Source organism: Dendrobates tinctorius, unplaced genomic scaffold (genome assembly GCF_039654945.1).
Source record: "Dendrobates tinctorius isolate UK_male_01 unplaced genomic scaffold, ASM3965494v1 ptg000070l, whole genome shotgun sequence".
Taxonomy (NCBI): Eukaryota; Metazoa; Chordata; class Amphibia; order Anura; family Dendrobatidae; genus Dendrobates; species Dendrobates tinctorius.
This window is the reverse complement of record NW_027361738.1, coordinates 83,681,221-83,701,200: the sequence shown is the minus strand read 5'-3', so window position 1 is coordinate 83,701,200 and position 19,980 is coordinate 83,681,221. Positions and strand designations below refer to the sequence as shown.

The window sequence follows — 19,980 nt, the reverse complement described above, 5'->3', positions numbered from 1 at the left end:
TTTACTTCTTTGCTTCAGGGTACTGCCTATGTTGTAGTCCTAGGAATCAATGGTTAATATACTACAGGATCCAGTAAGTGACATATACTCGCTATTTGGGAGCATTTGGGATGCAGTGACCATAACATGGTAAGTTTCAATATAATATTCAATAAAACATTTCAAAGGGGAAATGCCAAAACCTGGAACATTAGGAAAGCCAATTTCAACAAATTAAGGTAAGAGATTAATCGCATAGACTGGAATCAGGTCATGGTAACTGGGGATACCGAACATAAATGGGGCATGTTTAAGGATGTACCGTATATACTCGAGTATAAGTCAACCCGAGTATAAGCTGAGGCCCCTAATTTTGCCACGAAAAGACGGGAAAACTTATTGACTCGAGTATAAGCTGGGGTATGCATTGTCCCCTCATCCCTATCCTGGTATGCATGGCTCCCCGTCCTGTCCTTGTAGGCATGGCTACCTGTCCCTGTCCTTGTATGGATGGCTCCACGTCCCTGTCCTTGTATGCATGACTCCCCCATCCCTGTTCTTGCATGCATGCCTCCCCTGTCCCTGTCTGCATGGCTCCTTATCCCCTATCCTTGCATGCATGGTTCGTATAAAAAAAATACATCCTACTTACCTTCTCTGTGCGCCATCACTGCGCCTGGTTTCGGCGCCTGCAGCTCTTCCGGCCGAGCGATCATGTGGCCCTTCTCATTAAAGTAATGAATATTCACTCCACGCCTATGGGAGTGGCGAGGCGTGAACATTCATTACCTTAATGAGCAGGGCCACGTGATCGTTCGGCCAGAAGAGCTGCTGGCACCGGAACCAACGAGATGCGGTGAAGGCGCTCAGGGAAGGTAAGTAGGATGTGTGCTTGAAGCTGGCGGCTGTAACTGTGCACGCTAGAAGAGAAATGAATCTCCTCTTCCCACAAACGCATACAAGATTTCTCTCGCGCATCACCCCTACTCTGGAACTCTCTAGCACAACATATCAGACTCTCACCTACCATCGAAACCTTCAAAAAGAGCCTGAAGACCCAACTCTTCCAACAAGCCTATAACCTGCAGTAACCACCGATCGACCAAACCGCTGCATGACCAGCTCTACCCTCGCCTACTGTATTCTCACCCATCCCTTGTAGATTGTGAGCCTTCGCGGGCAGGGTCCTCTCTCCTCCTGTACCAGTTATGACTTGTATTGTTTAACATTATTGTACTTGTTTTTATTATGTATACCCCTCCATACATGTAAAGCGCCATGGAATAAATGGCGCTATAACAATATATAATAATAATAATAATATTCACTGCCAGTGCAGTGAATATTCATTTCTTCTTAAAAGCGGCACAGGCTGTAGCCACAGCCGCCGGCTCCTGCCTCTGTGACCCGCTGCTCCACTGTGCCATCTTTCTGGGACAATGACTCTTGTATAAGCTGAGGGGGGCGTTTTCAGTACAAAAAAAAGTGCTCAAAAACTCGGCTTATACACGAGTATATACAGTACTACTAGTATCCTGTAGAAAACTTATACCCTCTGGTAATAAAATGTCCAGGAATAAAAAGAAACAGTACAAAGTTTAATAAGATAAAAAACAAAGAGCATTCAAAATCTTAAAAGCCAAGAATTCAGAAATAGCATTTCAGGAGTATGAAGATCTCAATAGGAAATGTAAAAAAAAAAATCAAGCTATAAAGTATCCACAGAGAAACAAATCGCCAGAGACATTAAAATAAATCTCAAAAAATGTTATAAATACATCAATGCCAAAAAGAAAAAAGATGATTGTATAGACCATTAAAAGATGATAAGATAATTATAGAAGACAAAGAAAAGGCTGAGATATTAAACACAATGTTTGATTTAAAATGCAAATTCATACATGGAAATATGTATATAGGATCACAGTGTGTAATTTAATTGTTGTATTCACCACTGTAACCCAATAAGACCCAAGACATTAGACCTCATATTAAAGTAAATGAGGCGGAGTCTCAGCCACTCAGGCTGGAGTCAAATCCCAATAAGACACTCTCTTAATTGTCAGAGTTAATAAATTATGGTGCTGTACACCTTATTTAAATTCATGCCACATAAACCCTATCAGTTAGAAAAGCTCTGTGTTGTTGAGACAGTCCTTAAAATTAATTGACCCCAAATTGCGGTGTATCCACCTAGTTATTAATAGTATCAAACTGGTTTTCTTGTAAATCAGGTTGGTACCTGATCTTATATCCAAAAGGACGTGATCAAATGCGTATCACAAGTGCCTGCGATCTGCCATCTGGACTAAGCCAGTATAAGCTAGGGGGATCGGCGGCACAATGCTCTGCAGGTTGATATAATCCTCAGAGCTGCGGCGGATGTCCAAGGACTGCTGCTGCACGTTTGATACACGCTCCGAGGGGAGAGAGCGCGCTGATCAGGCATGCTAACTCCCCTGGGTAATAGATCGCGTCCCTAAATTTCTGTCAGCAGTCTGCCCTGCTTCTAAGGTCAGCACCTGCGTCTCCTTGTGAGACCAGGCGGGATTGATGGTATCATGGCATGAATGGTTTCTGACATTCTGAAATCATGTCAGCTGGGATATCATCCCTGACGCACGTTTCGCAGAGTAAACCGGCTTTTTCTAAGGGCCTTAGAAAAACCCAATTTACCAGGTGAAACGCGCATCAGGGGACCACAGGGATCTGTATTGGGAGCAGCGGGGACCGCTGAGATCTGTACTAGGGGGCGGCGGGGGCCACATGGATCTGTACTGGAAGAAGTGGGGACCGCAAGGATCTGTACTGGGAGCAGTGGGAACCGGAGGGATCTGTACTGGGAGCAGTAGGGACTGCAGGGCTCTGTAATGGGAGCAGTGGGGGCCGCTAGGATCTGTACTGTGAGAAGTGAGGACCATAGGGATCTGTACTGGGAGAAGTGGGAACCGCAGGGATCTGTACTGGGAGAAGTGGGAACCGCAGGGAACTGTACTGTGAGAAGTGAGGACCACAGGGATCTGTACAGGGTGCAGTGGGGACCGCAGGGATCTCTACGGGGAGCAGTGGGGACTGCAGCGATCTGTAATGGGAGCAGTGGGGATCACAGGGATCTGTGCTAGGACTGATTCTTTTTAACCTCTTTATTTATGACCTTGTGGTCAGGAAGCAATCTAAAGTTAAAAATCACAAACCAAGCTAAATTCCACTAACCAACATATTGCGACCAGGAACAAAATCTTTGATGTTTAATGGCTTACTTAATAAATAGACCCCTGCACTAAGTGATCGAGTCTACAAAATATCGTATTGATATAGTCTTGGGCTTTTGGGGACCTGGGTGCTCACTACCTTGGCTCAACCAGGACTACCCCAGAGGATCCTCAATTTGCCAATTCAACCCTGGAGGATATCAAGATATAGCGTAAAAAATGTTTTTGCCTACTTGGTGCAATGAACTCCAACAAGAAGCAGAGATGAAACACCTAGAAAACACTTTAATCTGAATTGGCCAAATTGTGGATGTGGAAACTGGAAATGGCTTTTTCATTGGTGGAGAATATCCAAGGAAACAAAAAGTTGGAACTTTGACCAAAACAAGTCATATCTTCCACCCGAAGCACAAATCAGCAACTTGATGAGGACTATCTTATGCTGAACATTTCATGAGAAGACCCAGATGTTTGGAAAGACCATCTTACTTAGAGTAAGGGACACAAAAATACAGAGAATATGACAACTAGAATGTAATGTCCCTACCAGAAGACAAAGAACAATTTAAGGTTATTAATGGGGGTTACCATAATACAAGTCCAAATAATACTGATAATTACAACATAACAAGGATACACTTCATAATAGCACAAGAAACAGAACAAGCTTCCATTAAGTAAACCTTGACAACAGCTACATCATGAGTAACAGAGAAGAGCATCCATTAACTGAAGGTCTATGCTTTGTTTCCACACAACCTGTCACCTTGCATAGTCAGCGATGTTCCTTCTATCAAGGTCGAGAAGTAATTCAATTCACTTCAGTGTAACATTTTCAGTTTCTAACCATTAGGCCATGATCTTTGATCATAGAGCTGGGTGGATTGCGTTCCTTTTTATGCGTCATCATGAAAAACGTAGATTGCTGGCTCGATAAGTGCACGACACTTCAACATGTAACATAACGTATTCAACATGTGAAACATCAGGGTTTGTGTCATTCATCACTAATGCTTCATAAAATGAGAAGTTCTCCACGAAAAATAATGCTTCAGAAAGTGGAGAAGATCTCCACAAAATATAATGCTTCATAACATGAGATCTCCACAAAAATAATGCTTCATAAAATGAGATCTCCAAGAAAAAAATGCTTCATAAGGTGAGATCTCCACAAAAATAATACTTCATAAGATGAAATCTCCAAGAAAAAAATGCTTCATAAGGTGAGATCTCCACAAAAATAATACTTCATAAGATGAGATCTCCACGAAAAATAATGCTTCATAAAATGAGATCTCCAAGAAAAAAAATGCTTCATAAGAGGAGATCGCCACGAAAAATAATGCTTGATAAGGTGAGAAGATCTCCATGAAAAATAATGCTTCATAAGGTGAGAAGATCTCCATGAAAAATAGTGCTTCATAAGGTGAGAAGATCTCCACAAAAAAAATAATGCTTCATAAAATGAGATCCCCACGAAAATAATGCTTTATAAAATGGAGAAGTTCTCCACGAAAATCCCTAGACCTCCAAGCCTAGTTTTATTGATCGACCAATACTAACATTATCCTGTACCCTGGTATCCGTCCAGCTGACACTTGTGCATCTTATAGGACTCTTCAAAGTGGTGGGTGTCCCCAAAGTGACTGTCGAGAGGTGATGACCATGCACATATCTCCTCAGATTGTTTGGAAGGACACCTTTGCCTTTGTTTTCTTTTTTTTAGCTGGTCAAAATCAACAGATTTTGTAGTAGAGACCACTTCAGGAGATTGTCCTATGGGGAGTAATTGGAGGAGTTCTTAGCTTTCTGAAAAATTTTTAAAGTGTTTTCGAAGATTTTTTTTTCTGAAGTGTTTTCTGCAGCCTTTTAATTGGACAGTGCCTAGTTTGGTGAAGATTCGACCAGCACTTTAAACATGTACTTTCTTTGTTTTTGCTAGTCGCTTTTTTCAAAACATGAAGACAAAAAAAAACGTTCCAAAGACAAAACATATGAACAGCAAAGTGCTCTCACAATAGAAATGAACTGAGAGTCTTTGAGGCGTTTTTTGAACAATTTTTCAGGCTTTTATTTTTTTAGCAGACTTGTTACAAAAAAAGCTTAGAAAAAAAGCTCTGTGTGCACATACCTTGAGGGCAATATATCAAACAAATATATGAAAATTGGCCATATAAAAAATAATACTGTATTTTTCGGATTATAAGACGCAGTTTTTCCCTCCAAAATTTTTGGGGAAAAGGGGGTTCGTCTTATAGTCGGAATGTACAGTACTTACATTTATCGTGGTGGCAGAAGGAGTCAAGTGATGCTTTCGGTGGTCCTGGTCCGACTCTGCAGGGCGATGATGGTGCTGCTGGTGTGGCGGAGCATGGTGGTGTCGGGGGCTCTGGCAACATTTTCTGAAAGCCCAGAGCCTCACAGTTCTATTGCCTCTACGCTGTGGCCTCCGGAGGTGGCGCATGCACAGATTGAGATCTTGGCTCCGAGATCTCATTTCTCGGGATCTCAGTGCCGAGATCTCAATCTGCACCTGGGGAATTAATCTGGCCTCCGGGAAAATGGCCACCGGAGATGGTGCATGAGCAGATTGAGATCTCAGTTCTGAGATCTCATTTCCCGAGATCTCGTTGCCGACATCTCAGTCTGTGCATGCACCACCTCCGGCGGCCATTTTCCCGAAGGCCACAGCATCGAGTCAATAGAAGTGTGGGGGTTCTGGACTTTCACAAAATGTCGCTGGAGTCCCCCACACCACCGAACATCGCCGAACCTGCTGCACCAGGCTGGGATGGGAGCAAAATCATCGCCCTGCAGCATCGGACCACCAGAAGAATCACCCAACTCCTGCTGCCACCAGCGTTGCCGATGCCCCCTGGGTAAGCTGAATTCAGGACTGTAAGGCTATGTGCACACACTTTCACCTGCGGGTTTTTTCCTGCGGAACCGCAGGTAAAACCGCAGGTAAAGTGACCTGCGGTTTTCCTACGCTTTTGCTGCGGTTTGCCCTGCAGTTTCACACCTCTACTATGTTAAAGGTGTGAAACCGCAGCAGAATCCGCAGAAATAATTGACATGCTGCGGAAAAAAACCGCAGCAAAACCGCGCGAAAAAACTGCAGCGTGAGCACTGCGGTTTTGAAAACCCATAGGCTAACATGGTAAAGTACCATGTCTGCGGAACTGCTGCAGTTCTGCAGGGCCAAAACCGCAGCGTGTGCACATGGCCTAAGATGGATCCCCTTTTGACGCATTATTTTTTACCCCTATTTTCCTTCTGAAAATTTGGGGTGCATCTTATGGTTCGGTACGTTTTATAGCCCAAAAAATACGGTTAATGCTAATCGCTCAACTTTCACATCTGAACATATTAAAACTAAAAAGTATGTTGCGAATATATGGTATTTTGTAGGTGACTTTCCCATCCATAAGGGATTCTCTGAATGCCACGTGGTCAATGCTGCAGTACATCATCTTCTCCTCTCATGTTTCGAATCTATTTAAAGAGGTTGTCCAAAATAAAAATAATACATAGAGGCACCAAGAACATTAACTGCATTTATGCATTAAAAATTCATTATGTATGGTAAAAACAACGAAGATCAACATCTTCAGAACATGAGGGTTACTATGACCCGGCGGCATCTGTTTATCACTAGATTTGGTTACTATGTGTTTTTGAAACATTTCCTACCAGAAGACGGAAATAGATATTTTCCGATTAAGTAGTCATTACATTATGCATAATACTTACATGGGCTGGAAATAGGATTTCTCATGTTTTCTACACCTTTCTGTTTTTGTTATTTTACTCCAGAGCTGCACACACTTGTTGCGGGGTTACCGCAACACTGTGGAACCAGAAGACCGCAGATCTGATTGCTCCTACTCCGAGAAGCGCTTCTCCTTCATTTTAAATGTGTTTATTTCTTCTGAAAGAACAGGGGTTAATCAGCCATGTTGGGATTCGCTGTGTTCACAGCTGAGCTCGGTTAGCCACTCCTTTCCCCTATATAATCTGGGCTCTGCTACTAATCCTTGTCAGAGTTGGCATTTGCTGCATGGCTAACGGAGGGAGAGGAGTTCATATAAAAAAAGAGAGTTGGAGGAGTTATCAGTGATTGTTGCTTGGCTTGTGTGTGTGATAATTCCCTATCCTTCTCTATTTTGGTTTATTCCCCTATCTCCGCAACCCGATGCTTTCCTCTGATATTTGGGAGTGAATATTTTGTATGCCTGGAGTTTTCGTTTAAACTTTGTGTTGCCTTTTCGGGTTGGGGTATTTCGATGCACAGTAGCGCCCCTCTTCCCTGGGTGGGGGAAGAGAACAGACGGAGGAATAACTCAGGAGATAAGGCGGAGGCGACGGCATGTTTGCCATCTGAAGTATCCCGGGGAGCAGGGCGAGCTAGGCCGGCCAATAGTCCCAGGTAAACCGACAGCTATATTGTGACAACACTATTCTGCTGGTGCAGTCACTGTGTACATACATTATATTACTTATCCTGTACTGATCCTGAGTTACCTCCTGTATTATACTCCAGAGCTGCACTCACTATTTTACTGGCGGATTCGCTGTGTACATACATTACATTACTGATCCAGAGTTACATCCTGTATTATGCCCCAGAGCTGCACTCACTATTCTGCTGGTGCAGTCGCTGTGTACATACATTACTGATCCTGAGTTACATCCTGTATTATACTCCAGAGCTGCACTCACTATTCTGCTGGTGCAGTCAGTATGTATGTACATTACATTACTTATCCTGTACTGATCCTGTGTTACATCCTGTATTGTACCCCAGAGCTGAACTCACTAGTCTGGTTCATTCTTGGGTACAATTTCAAGATCCTTGAAGGTGCCTCAGTCATCTGTACAAACAATTATACGCAAGTACAAACAAGATAGGAATGTCCAGTCATAATACGCTCAGGAAGGAGTGGAGTTCTGTGTCCCAGAGATGAACGTGCTTTGGTCTGACATGTGCATATCAACCCGAGGACAAAAGCAAAAGACTGTGAAGATGATGGCGGAAGCTGGTAAGATTGTGTCACTATCCACAGTGAAACAAGTACTGTATCAACATGAGCTGAAAGGCCACTCTGCCAAGATAAAGCCATTACTCCAAACGAAACATAAAAAAGCAAGATTAACATTAGCAAATGCACACAGGAACAAAGACCTTAATGTTTGGAGACATGTCCTGTAGTCTGATGAAACTAAAATTGAAGTTTTTGTCCATAATGACGATCATTACTTTTGGCGGAAAAAAGGAGAAGCATGGAATCCTAAGAACACCATCCCAACTGTGAAACACGGTGGTGGCAGCATCATGTTGTGGGGTTGTTTTGCTGCAGGAGGGACTATTGCACTTTATAAAATATATGGCATCATAAGAAAAGAAGATTATGTGGTAATACTGAAGCAACATCTCAAGACATCAGCCAGGAAGTTAAAGCTTGGGTGGAAATAGGTCTTCCAAATGGACAATGACCTGAAATATACTGTCAAAATGGTAACAAAGTGGCTTAAGGATAACAAAGTCAATGTTTTAGAGTGGCCATCACAAAGCCCTGATCTCAATACTATAGAAAATGTACAGGCAAAGCTGAAAAGGCCGATGCGAGAAAGGCGACCTACAAACCTGGATTGGTTACACCAGGTTTGTCAGGAGGAATGGGCCCAAATTCCGACCAACTATTGTGAGAAGCTTGTAGAAGGAGATCTCAAACGACTGACCTCAGTCATTCAGTTTAAAGGCAATGGTACCAAATACTAATGAAATGTATGTAAACTTTTGACTTTGCAGGAAGTAATAAAAATGCCTTAAAAATTCTCTTTCTTTCATTATTCTGGCATTTGGCAAATATTAATAATTATGGTAATCCTAATTGTCCTGATGTCATGTCAGATATTGACAAAAACATGCATATATAGTATGTCTATAGTGTATGGAAACTTCTGGTTTCAACTGTACATTACATTACTTACCCTGTACTGATCCTGAGCTGTATCCTATTACTGAGTTTATTTAATACTTTGTACAAAAGCCTTAGTTGGTGATGAAGCTTCAAGATGCCTCCTGTATGGAGAAACTAGTTGCAGGCATTGCTCAGGTGTGATTTTGGCCCATTCCTCCACACAAGCAGTCTTCAAATCCTGAAGGTCCCGTGGGCTTCTTCTATGAACTCTGAGCTTTAGTTCCTTCCGTAAATCTCTATTGGATTCAGGTCCGGTGATTGGCTCGGCCATTCTAGCAGCTTTATTTTCTTTCTCTGAGAGAGACTTTCCTTGGCTGTGTGTTTGGGATCATTGTCTTGCTATTTGTCCACCCTCATTTTATCTTCATCAGTTTGGTCGATGGCAAGTGCAACAAATTTTTATAAAGAAGGTCTCGGTACATTTGTCCATTCATCATTCCTTCAATTATTTTTAGTTTGCCAGTGCTGAAGAACAGACCCACACCATGATGTTCCCACCTCCAAACTTTTCTGTTGGTATGGTGGTTTTAGGATGATATGCTGTGCTTTTTGGCCTCCAAATATGGTGTGTATTATGGCATCCAAAAAGTATAATTTTGGTCTCATCTGACCAGACTATTTTCTCAGTATTTCACAGGCTTGTCTAAATGTTGTTGAGCAAACATTAAACGTGCTTGAATATGCTTTTTGTACAGCATTCAAGTATTGTGTGGTGAGCGTGCATACAGGCCATGGAGGTTGAGTGCATTGCTTATAGTTTTCTTTGAAACAGTGGTACCTGCTGATTCTAGGTCTTTCTGTAGCTCTTCACTGGTGGTCCATGGCTCTTGGACAACTTTTCTGACAATTACTTTCATTCCTATATCTGAAATCTTGAGGGGAGACCTAGTCTTGGCTGGTTTATGGTGAAATTATATTATTTCCAGTACCGGATTATAGCCCCAACAGTGCTCACTGGAACCTTCAATAGTTTAGAAATTCTTTTGCAATCAATGCCATCAGTAGGTTTTACAACAATAAGGCTGTGAAGGTTTTGAGATAGCTCACTTACTTTCCCATAATGAGATGTTTCTTGAGGAGTTTGTATGTTCTCCCTATGTTTGCGTGGGTTTCATCCCAGACTCCAAAATATACTGATAGGGGACCAAGGTTGTGAGCCCTAATAGGGACAGTGACGATAATGCCTGTGAAGTGCTGTGGAATTAATTACACTATATAAGCGAGTAAAATAAATAAATAAATGTGGCACCTTGGTAATTAGGCACCTTTTTATAGGCCATCAGTTGAACCAGCTGATATTATTTTTCACTAAGTAGCAGGATTGCTTTCTAATTACTGATAGATTTCAGCTGGTGTCAGGACTTTCCATGGCTTTTTGCTTCTCTCTTTCTTCATGTGTTCAATTCTTTTTTTCCTGAGTAATTTCTCATTATTATACATAATTTATGGATATCTATGGTGATTTCTTTGCCCGTGTGGATTGGATGGGTTGTTACTGACATCTGGTAACAATTTCATGTCAATAGAAATTATTTACTTAGAAAATTGGTGACTGGTTCAATACTTATTTCATCCGCTGTATCTGGTGCCAAGGAATCTACTTTGATACCTGTACCCAAAATTCTAGAAAAAAAACAAGCAAAAAGAAAAAATAAACCACTTCAGACAACTTCTAGGAAGTGATCAATGTATACATAGGTTAAGAATCGTCCACAGGACAGTGTAGTCTCAGTACGGATTGGTGTGTCGGTGAGGTTTCACGATATCTCTAGTGTCAAGTAAATATTCTGATTCCTGTTATGAGCCCAACTCGATATTCAGAGCCAGGTCTGGTATATTATCTAATGTCCTATGGTGTATGGGCTAATATTTATAATCATAAATGACATAGTAGTATGTGGTACCAACATGTGCCAAAATTAATGCTGAAAAATGCTGCCTTAATGGTGGTCAATTGGAGTTTTGTTTTTTTTTAATTTTCCATTATTACATTATTATTATTATTATTATTATTATTATGCATTCCACACTATCCAATTGTACCCAATGAACAGTCGCCAAATATATCACTGAAGAATCATTAAGGGGATGACTATTGCTTCATACAACAGTAATGAAACAGGTCTTGATGAATAATATGGCTGCAGCTTGATTTGACCTTGTCGGAGTTTTACCTGGAACTGAATGTATTATTCTCTAGTTACTTGGAATGGGAATTATCACAATGTAATGCACACTGGGATCCCGCAAATTAATTTTCATAGAACATTTGTAATTTCCATCTTATATATTTTATTTCACGGTTTAAAATAGCAAAAAATGTTTTATACAAAAGATTATCTTGTTTTCTACAATCCTTTTTCAAATACATCTTATGGGTGCAATGGGCTCTTAATTATTGCATTTGCTTCTTTTTTTGTAGTTTTTGCATTTTCTGCCTTTTTTGTTTATTTGCGCCATATTCATTTTTCCATTTGCGCCTTTTAGAAGTTTATCTTACAAGCGATTTATGTTTTCGTCGTTATTTGTGTATTTTTTTTTTAATTCACCACTCTGGATGCAGATTAAGGCTTTGAAAGTTTTTGCCTGCTTCATTATTTGAGACTTTTTGAAAACATCCCTTCCGGAATGATTTTTATGCATGCCGCGGACCTTGTCGGGCGATGTGGGTCAGGCCCTGGGATCCTCTATGGCTAGTTGTGAATGTGGCTGAGGTACTTGAAGTCATCTCAGCCTCCGGCTTGCTAGCTGAGCCTTGTAGTTCTCCACTTGTCTCAGGGGCCGGCTCCCCCACTGTGACCTGATCCCTCCAATACGGGCCCCACGGGTGGCTTCCGCATTTCCCGTGCCCCAAGGACCCCTGCTCCTCTGTCTAGGAGCTTCTTTCAGATGTTCCTCACACCTTTCGGACCCTTTCTTTTCCTACGTCAGTCCTGCCCCTCCGCTGTTCCGTCACCGACTGACTGACTCTTTCTAGAACAATCTTTTTACCTCAGCACTAACTCCTCCCACTAACTGTCACTCATTGGTTGTCACCTCTCACACCACTCACCAAGCTCTGCCCCTTCTCTACCTTTCCCCACTCACTTACCAACACCCTTTCCTAGCCAGCCTGGGATGAGGCTATCCTCCCGCAGGGTACACCCAGATGCCCAGACTGAACTGGTGTGTGTTGGGTGCAAGTATTAGAGTCCTGGGTGGTGCTCGTCGCTCCTTACCTAAGGGTGGGATACCACACCTCTGGATGAGGTGCAGTACCTCTGTGGCGACTGGACCCTCAGGGGTGCCACACATCTACTACCCAAGACTGAACGTTTTACTGCAGGGGTCCACGATCAAGCCTATGGTGTACTTCCCGCATGGAGTTACACTTTTTACACTTACCCTCCCATGAATCTCTACTCCTGTATCATCAGGCTCCAGCTACGGGATCCACCCTTCACAATAGGTGATGTCACAGCTCACCTCCTCCTGTACAATGACTGATAACACCTCTATATACAGAAGATAACATGGGCTCCACCCTTCAAAATAGGTGATGTCACAGCTCACCTCCTCCTCCTGTACAATGTCAGATAACATCTGTATATACAGTAAAGGATCCACCATTCACAAATGGTGATGACACAGCACACCTTCTCCTGTACAATGATGGATGACACCTCTATATAGAGTAGATAACACAGGATACCCCATTCACAATAGCTGATGTCACAGCTCACACCTCCTCCTCCTGTACAATGACTGATAACACCTCTATATACAGTAGATAACACGGGATCCACCATTCACAATAGCTGATGTCACAGCTCACCTCCTTTCCCTCTCTGGTATATATTAGAGAGGGAGATAATATTATATAATTATTCTATATAAATAAATAAGGTCTGAGAGCCGACATGCTGATTGGGACTCACAATCTAAATTCCCTATTGGAATGGCAATGGACGTAAAACAATGCAGAATATGTTAGAGCTTTATAAGTAAGCATCTATTTATATAATTGCCTTGTAATGTTTGCATTTCCTGTTCTGTCCAGATATCCCAGAATTCCAAGCGGAGGAAGTTAACCGACCGCCATATTGGGACACCCAAGTGATGGGTGTCTCAATATGGAAACTGCTGCTGGTACCAACCTATTGCGCGGTACCACCAGCAGAACACCATGGCACCTCACACACTCACGCAGCCTCTTGTGCAGTACCACCAGCAGAACACCGATGCTCCTCGCAGTCGCAGTGAATCATTCGGCTGATCCCGGCGGCAGAAGCGCAACGTGTCTACAGGCAGATTAAGCCGATCACATTAAAGGGGCTTTCCCACGAACGAAAGTTCATTTTAAAAACTGTGTCTGACCGTGTACGGAGCATACCACAGCTCCTGGGCAGGGGAGGAAGCAAAAGACAATACTGACATTACAGCAGGGGATCACAGAGGATTCATTTTGTGAGGTAAAATATTTCACTGACTGTTTTTAAACAATATTTTACCTCACAAAATGTATCCTCTGTGATGACATGAGAGGAGAAGACAGCAGATGGGGAAGAAAGAAAGTGCACAGGAGTGAGATAGACAGAGCACAGGGGGGAGACAGCTCAAATGGGACAGCACATGAGGGGAGAACACAGCACAGGAAGGAGAGACACCAGACAAGGGGGATAGCACATGGGGTAGACAGGTCAAAGAAGAGAGAACAGACGGGAGAAGTCAGCACATGGAGAAAGAGAGAGTGGATAGGTGGGTGAGCACATGGGGGGGGGAATTCTCAATGCTGCAAAGCCTGACCCATCGTGACATTACCGCCCTCCCGATGCGATAGTAATAAATAAAGTATGTTAAGAGGCCAAGTGTGAAAATCTTAAATATGACAAAAAAAAACAAATTTGCAAAAAAAAATACACAACATAAAAACCCGATTTAAAGAATAAGTCAAGTGCACTTTTCACTACTCTCCACTCATTCACTTTGGATCTGTTCTTTTTCTGCTTTAGTCATTCACCACAGATTCCATTATATTTCACGTAACTAAAACTGCGCTGCGTGCAGCGTTGTTATTTCCATCATTACCATGGAGAAACCCAAAGGACCCTATTACCAAACTTATTATAAAACCTGCGGTGCCGTGAATTCAATATACAATAGGAGACCAGATGCGGTGTGGGTGAAGGTCTATTTGTCAACACGTTTCGAGGTGATCATACCTCTTCATCAGGACAAACCACAATGAAACACATTGACAAATAAAACCGCATCCATACCGCATCTGGTCTCCTATTGTATATTGAATCCCCGTCAGCAAAGGTTTTATATCCACTTTCCTCTCCAAGTTTGCTCACTATCTGTTTGGTGGATCTGCAGCAGCTGTCTTTGCTTAAAAGCTAAAAACGCCAGGTGAGCAAATCCCCATTTAGCCTTTCCTTTGTAAGCCAGGTAAGACTCTATTGCACTTATCAACATTCCATTTATTATCTAAACAAAATACAGCAGATTGACTCAGCGATGCAGTAGAGCTATGTTTGCTGCAAAGTCCAATATTTGCAAAGCTGGCAGAGCAAAAAAGCAGAGTTGACCCATCAATTTAAGAACAGGGGAAGCAGAGCTAGATGTGCCACAGAATCCTATGACAGAGCAGTCATGAAGTCAACAGTAGAGGCTTGATTGCCAACTCTCTGAATTCTCAGACATGTCCCCACCTCATGAGCCAAGCCACAGAGAATGACATCATAGAAGTGTGTAGGGTTGCATCGAAAACCCATAAATTACCAGCAACTTTCCTCTTCCACAAAGAAACTTGACTTTGTTGACTGAGAGTCCTTTACGGGCTTGAAATCAGTAGGCCAGGAGTTTCCACACTGCTCATAAAATAAAGGGAACACTTAAACAATATAATGTAGCTCCAAGTCAATCACAATCTGTGAAATCAACCAATCCAGTTATAAAGCAAAACTGATTGTGAATCAATTTCTCCTATTGCGCAAATGGAACAGATACCAGGTAGAAATGATCGGCAATTAGCAAGACAATCCCTATAAAGGAGTTGTTCTGCAGGGGGTGACCACAGACCATTTTTCTGTTCTCATCCTTTTTGGCCGTTTTGGTCACTTTCGCATTTTGTCATTGCTCTCTCCTCTAGAGGCACTGTACAGTAGAATGAGGCAGTGTCTACCACCCACAGAAGTTGCTCAGGTAGTGCAGCTCATCCAGGATGGCACATCAATGCGAGCTATGACAAGAAGGGTAGCTGTGTCTGTCAGCACAGTGTCCAGAGTATGGAGCCGATACCAGGAGACACGCCAGTACACCAGGAGACATGGAGGGGGCCGTAGGAGGGCAGCAACCCAGCAGCAGGACTGCTACCCCCTTCTTTGTGCAAGGACGAACAGGAGGAGCAGTGCCAGAGCCCTGCAAAATGACCTCCAGCGGCCACTAACATCCATGTGTTTGATCAAATTGTCAGAAACAGACTCCATGAGGGTGGTATGAGGGCCTGACGTCCACAAGTAGTTGTTGTGCTTACAGCCCAACACCGTGCAGGGCGATCGGCATTTGACAGAGAACACCAAGCCTGGCAGATTCAACATTGGCGCCTTGTGCTCTTCACAGATGTTAGCAGGTTCACACTGAGCACGTGACAGAGTCTGGAGACGACGTGGAGAATGTTCTGCTGGCTGCAACATCCTGTAGTTTGACCAGTTTTGCAGTTGGTCAGTAATGGTGTGGGGAGGCTTTTCTTTGGAGGGCTGCACAGTCGTCCATGTGCTAGCCAGAGCTACCCTGATTGCCATTAGGTACCGAGATAAAATCCTCAGAGCCATTGTTAGGCGATATGCAGGTGCACTGGGCCCTGGGTTCCTTCTGATGCATGACACTGCTAGACTTCATGTGGCTGAAGTGTGTCAGCAGCTCCCGCATGATGAAGGCATTGATGCTATGGACTGGTCTGCCCATTCCCCAGACCTGAATCCAACTGAATCATGCCTCCTTCCATCTACCAACACCACGTTGCACCACAGACTGTCCAGGGGTTGACTGAACCTTTAATCCAGGTCTGGGAAGGGATTCCTCAGGAGAACATCCGCTGCCTCATCAGGACCATGCCCAGGCATTGTACGGAAGACATACAGGCACATGGAGGCCACACACACTTCTGAGCATCATTTCCTTGTGTTGAGGCATTTTCACTGAAGTTGGATCAGCCTGTAATTTGATTTTTCACTCTAAATCCAGACCTCCATGGGATATTAATTTTGATTTACAGAGATCACTTTTATGTTTTATTGTTCTCAAAAGATTCCAATATATAATGAATTAAGATTTGCAACTGGAATATTTAATTCATATCTAGGATGTGATATTTTAGTGTTCCCTTTATTTTTTTGAGCAATGTATAGCATCTTCTGAGCTTAAGCATAGTTTTTACGAGCAGTTAAAATAAAATTAAGGTAAATTTTTAAAAGCTTTTTTTTTGCAAATTCCGTAATCTCCAAACCTACTATGTACATGTGATGCTGAGTGTACCTCTCCTCGTCCTGCTCAGCGCTATCCTTCTGCCGAAGAGATTGGAATAAACATTACAAATTACATTCAGTCAAACCTGCAGTAAAAAGCCAGATCAAAGCTGAGAATAACAATAGGCTTTCACGCAGCCGGCCCCATTCCGCACATCCGAAGATCTGAGACAGTAGGACTTCACTGCCATGGATACATTATATGATAATTTAAACCACCGGATTCTAAAAAAACATAAATGGCCACACCGACTGGGGAAGATGAAAGGAAGCGACGCCCCGGCCTCTTAATTGCCCGGAACCTCTAACATTAATTTCAACGCATTTAAGTTCCAAAGCGTCGGCGTTACAGTATATAAATATTGATACATGACAGGTAAGAGACGTGCGAACAGGAGCTGTGGACAATGTAATTGCTTTGTATTGCATTTACCGCTATGCATATTAAGCTGCGCCGCCAACGGCACCGTTCATTATGTTACTCAAGAGCCGGCAGAACTTTCGAGATGCAATCAGGTCAATTACTTTACTCAAAACATTTTTTTCTTGCATCTTCACATTGCACTAATTATGTGATAATGGAGGAAATACAAAAAGTTTGTTCGGTGTGACAGCAAAGCAAAATTATTAGCAAAATTAGGAAAGTTAACTTTATTTTAAGGGGAACTCTCACCAGTTACCCACCAATAATAAAAAAAAAAAACATACGGGCAGCATATGGGAATTTCTAGCAATAAAACGGGTAACTTTATAACTAAGATTGGAGCCAACAAATTTATTTGTCTTATTTCCGAGAGGAGTCCATCTCTACCGCCGGTGATTAGCCTGTCACATGACAAATAATCAACCCCTAGTATTCAGTGATTGGCTACAAACCTGCATCCGACTAATAGTCTGGGACTCCTGGTAATATTTGCATTTGCAAGAATAACACCTTTTTGGAGTTAATGCCAAGAGGTTTTAGAGTGAAATTTTCATATTTTTTTCCTTCTAAAACCAGGCCCCTCCTTTAGGCTGCGTTGCCGCCATTTCCCATTTTTAACTTCATGACCATCCATTAAGGTTGCATAAGATAAGTTTTCAAGTAAAAATAAAAAATAAGACTATGGAGTGTGGAATCATCTGAGGCCCGGTAACATCACTACACTCTTATGTGATCAGTTTTGTTGAGGAGGCTGTATCTTTTTTTTTTATAAACACTCCTCAACATTGAAATTGTAAAAGCAAGAAGGAAAAGTCGTGGAGTGATGAAAATCACAGGATGAAAATTTTACTGATCTGCAAATGAAGAAGAAAAAGGAAAATTCGGGACTTACAGCCTAGGCGTCTATCACTGAGGTTATTAATGGTCGTCTGGGGAAGGTTCTGCTACACTGAATGCACTTTGGCAAATCATCAAGATCTGCTGCTGGCAGATCCTGTGTAATTACTGACCAATGAAGTGCTCAATGGGAAACAAGACCGGAGATGCTGCAACCCTTGGAGCACATTTAGGCCACACAGACTGTTCACAAAAGCATAAACAGCATGCTGTCTGGTGTGTTGAAAACTGGATCCCCAATTTAACGTTACCTTGTGGAGGAGATCTTTTCCTGGCTTTGCCCACGTTGTCTCCAGACCAATCTCCAGTTATTATTACGTCAAAAAGAGGACAGTCCTCCATTCCAGTATTGCTCTGCACCATGATAGTCTTTGAGATTGGTGGTGTGAAGTCAGGTGACACCTGTAGCTAGACATCTGGCTCGAAGCCAAATGTCGTGCAAACACCTTCTGATGGTGTGTGTAGCCATAGATTGACAGCTTAGCCTCAGTACGAAGTAATCAATAATATACAGCACTCAGAAAAATGTGAATGGTGCCCAAGCAGAGTTTCAATCTTTAACAGTAGATGTTCAAACAATCCAATAGATCCAGAATATTATCAGTCCTATACACGGACCTTCATCAGAATGAGGTAGATTGCTTGAAGTGGTAGAAAACTAAACCATTATCGATAAATAAGACAATACAAAGTTTAATAAGACTAAAACAAAGGGCATTCAAAAACTTGAATCCCAAGAATACAGAAATAGCATTTTCGGAGTATGAAGATCTCAATAAGAAATGTAAAAAGAAATCAAGCAATAAAGTTATCTACAAAGAAACAAACCGCCAATGATACTAAAATAAATCCCCAAAATTTTTATAAATACATCAATGCCAAAAAGAAAAAAACAAATTGTTTTGGCCCCTTAAAAGACAATAACAAGATAATTATAGAGGACAAAAAAAAGGCTGAGATATTAAACAGGTACTTTTCATCCGTATTCACCAACGAACTGACTGTTACAGGGATCTTTCAACAAGGCAAAAATCAAAGTTCACCACCTGATATAACTAGTTTAACACAAGAAGTACAGCTGGGTCTGAGCAAATTAAACATTGACAAATCTCCCAGCCCAGATGGCATTCAACCACGGATACTGAAGGAATTGAGCTCAGTAATTGACAGATGGATATATCTCATAGGCCTATCAGTATTTAGTCAGTATTTCACATCAGTATTTGTAAGCAAAAAACCCGGAGTTGGTCACTTGTTTCTATTAAACCTTGTCCTCTGATTGCTCCTCACCTGGTTTTGGCTTACAAATGCTGAGAAAAAAATACTGAACAAATACTGATAGTGTGGCCGTAGCCATATTCTTAGACTCTTGTAACGGGTGGTACCACAAGATTAGAGGATGGCTGATGTGGTGTTGATATTTAAGAAAGGTAAGAAGATGGATCCAGGCAAGTCTGACATCAATAGTGTGTAACATACAAGTGCTTCTCACTATTTAGAATATCATAGAAAAGTTATTTTATTTCAGTTTTTCAATACAAAAAGGTGAAACTCATATTCTATAGAGTTATTACACACAGAGTGATCTATTTCAAGTGTTTATTTCTGTTAATGTTGAGGATTATGGCTTACAGCCAATGAAAACCCATTATCTCAGTAAATTAGAATAATTAACAAAAAACACCTTCAAAGGCTTCCTAAGCATTTAAAAAGGTCCATCTCTTTCAGTAGCTCCACAATCATGGGGAAGACTCCTGACTTGACAGATTTCCAGAAGGCAGTCACTGACACACTCCACAAGGAGGGTGAGCCACAAAAGGTCATTGCTAAAGAAGCCGGCTGTTCACAGAGTGCTGTATCCAAGTATATTAATGGAAAGTTGAGTGGAAGGAAAAAGTGTGGTAGAAAAAGGTGCACAAGCAACCGTGATAACCGCAGCCTGGAAAGGATTGTTAAGAAAAGGCCATTCAAAAATT

The 19,980-nt window shown here is 42.0% G+C and overlaps 1 long non-coding RNA gene across 2 annotated transcripts in view; it reads right to left on the bottom strand.

The window, feature by feature from the left end:
- Positions 1 to 19,980, bottom strand: part of LOC141095758 (uncharacterized) — a 146,152-nt gene that overhangs the window by 97,097 nt on the left and 29,075 nt on the right. The window contains exon 3 of one of the 2 annotated variants that reach the window (XR_012233468.1): positions 14,628 to 15,027. The exons of the other annotated variant lie outside the window; for it this stretch is intronic. This is a non-coding gene — a long non-coding RNA (uncharacterized lncRNA). Of the gene's footprint in view, positions 1 to 14,627; positions 15,028 to 19,980 lie in introns of those variants that run through there. 2 annotated transcript variants of the gene reach the window in all.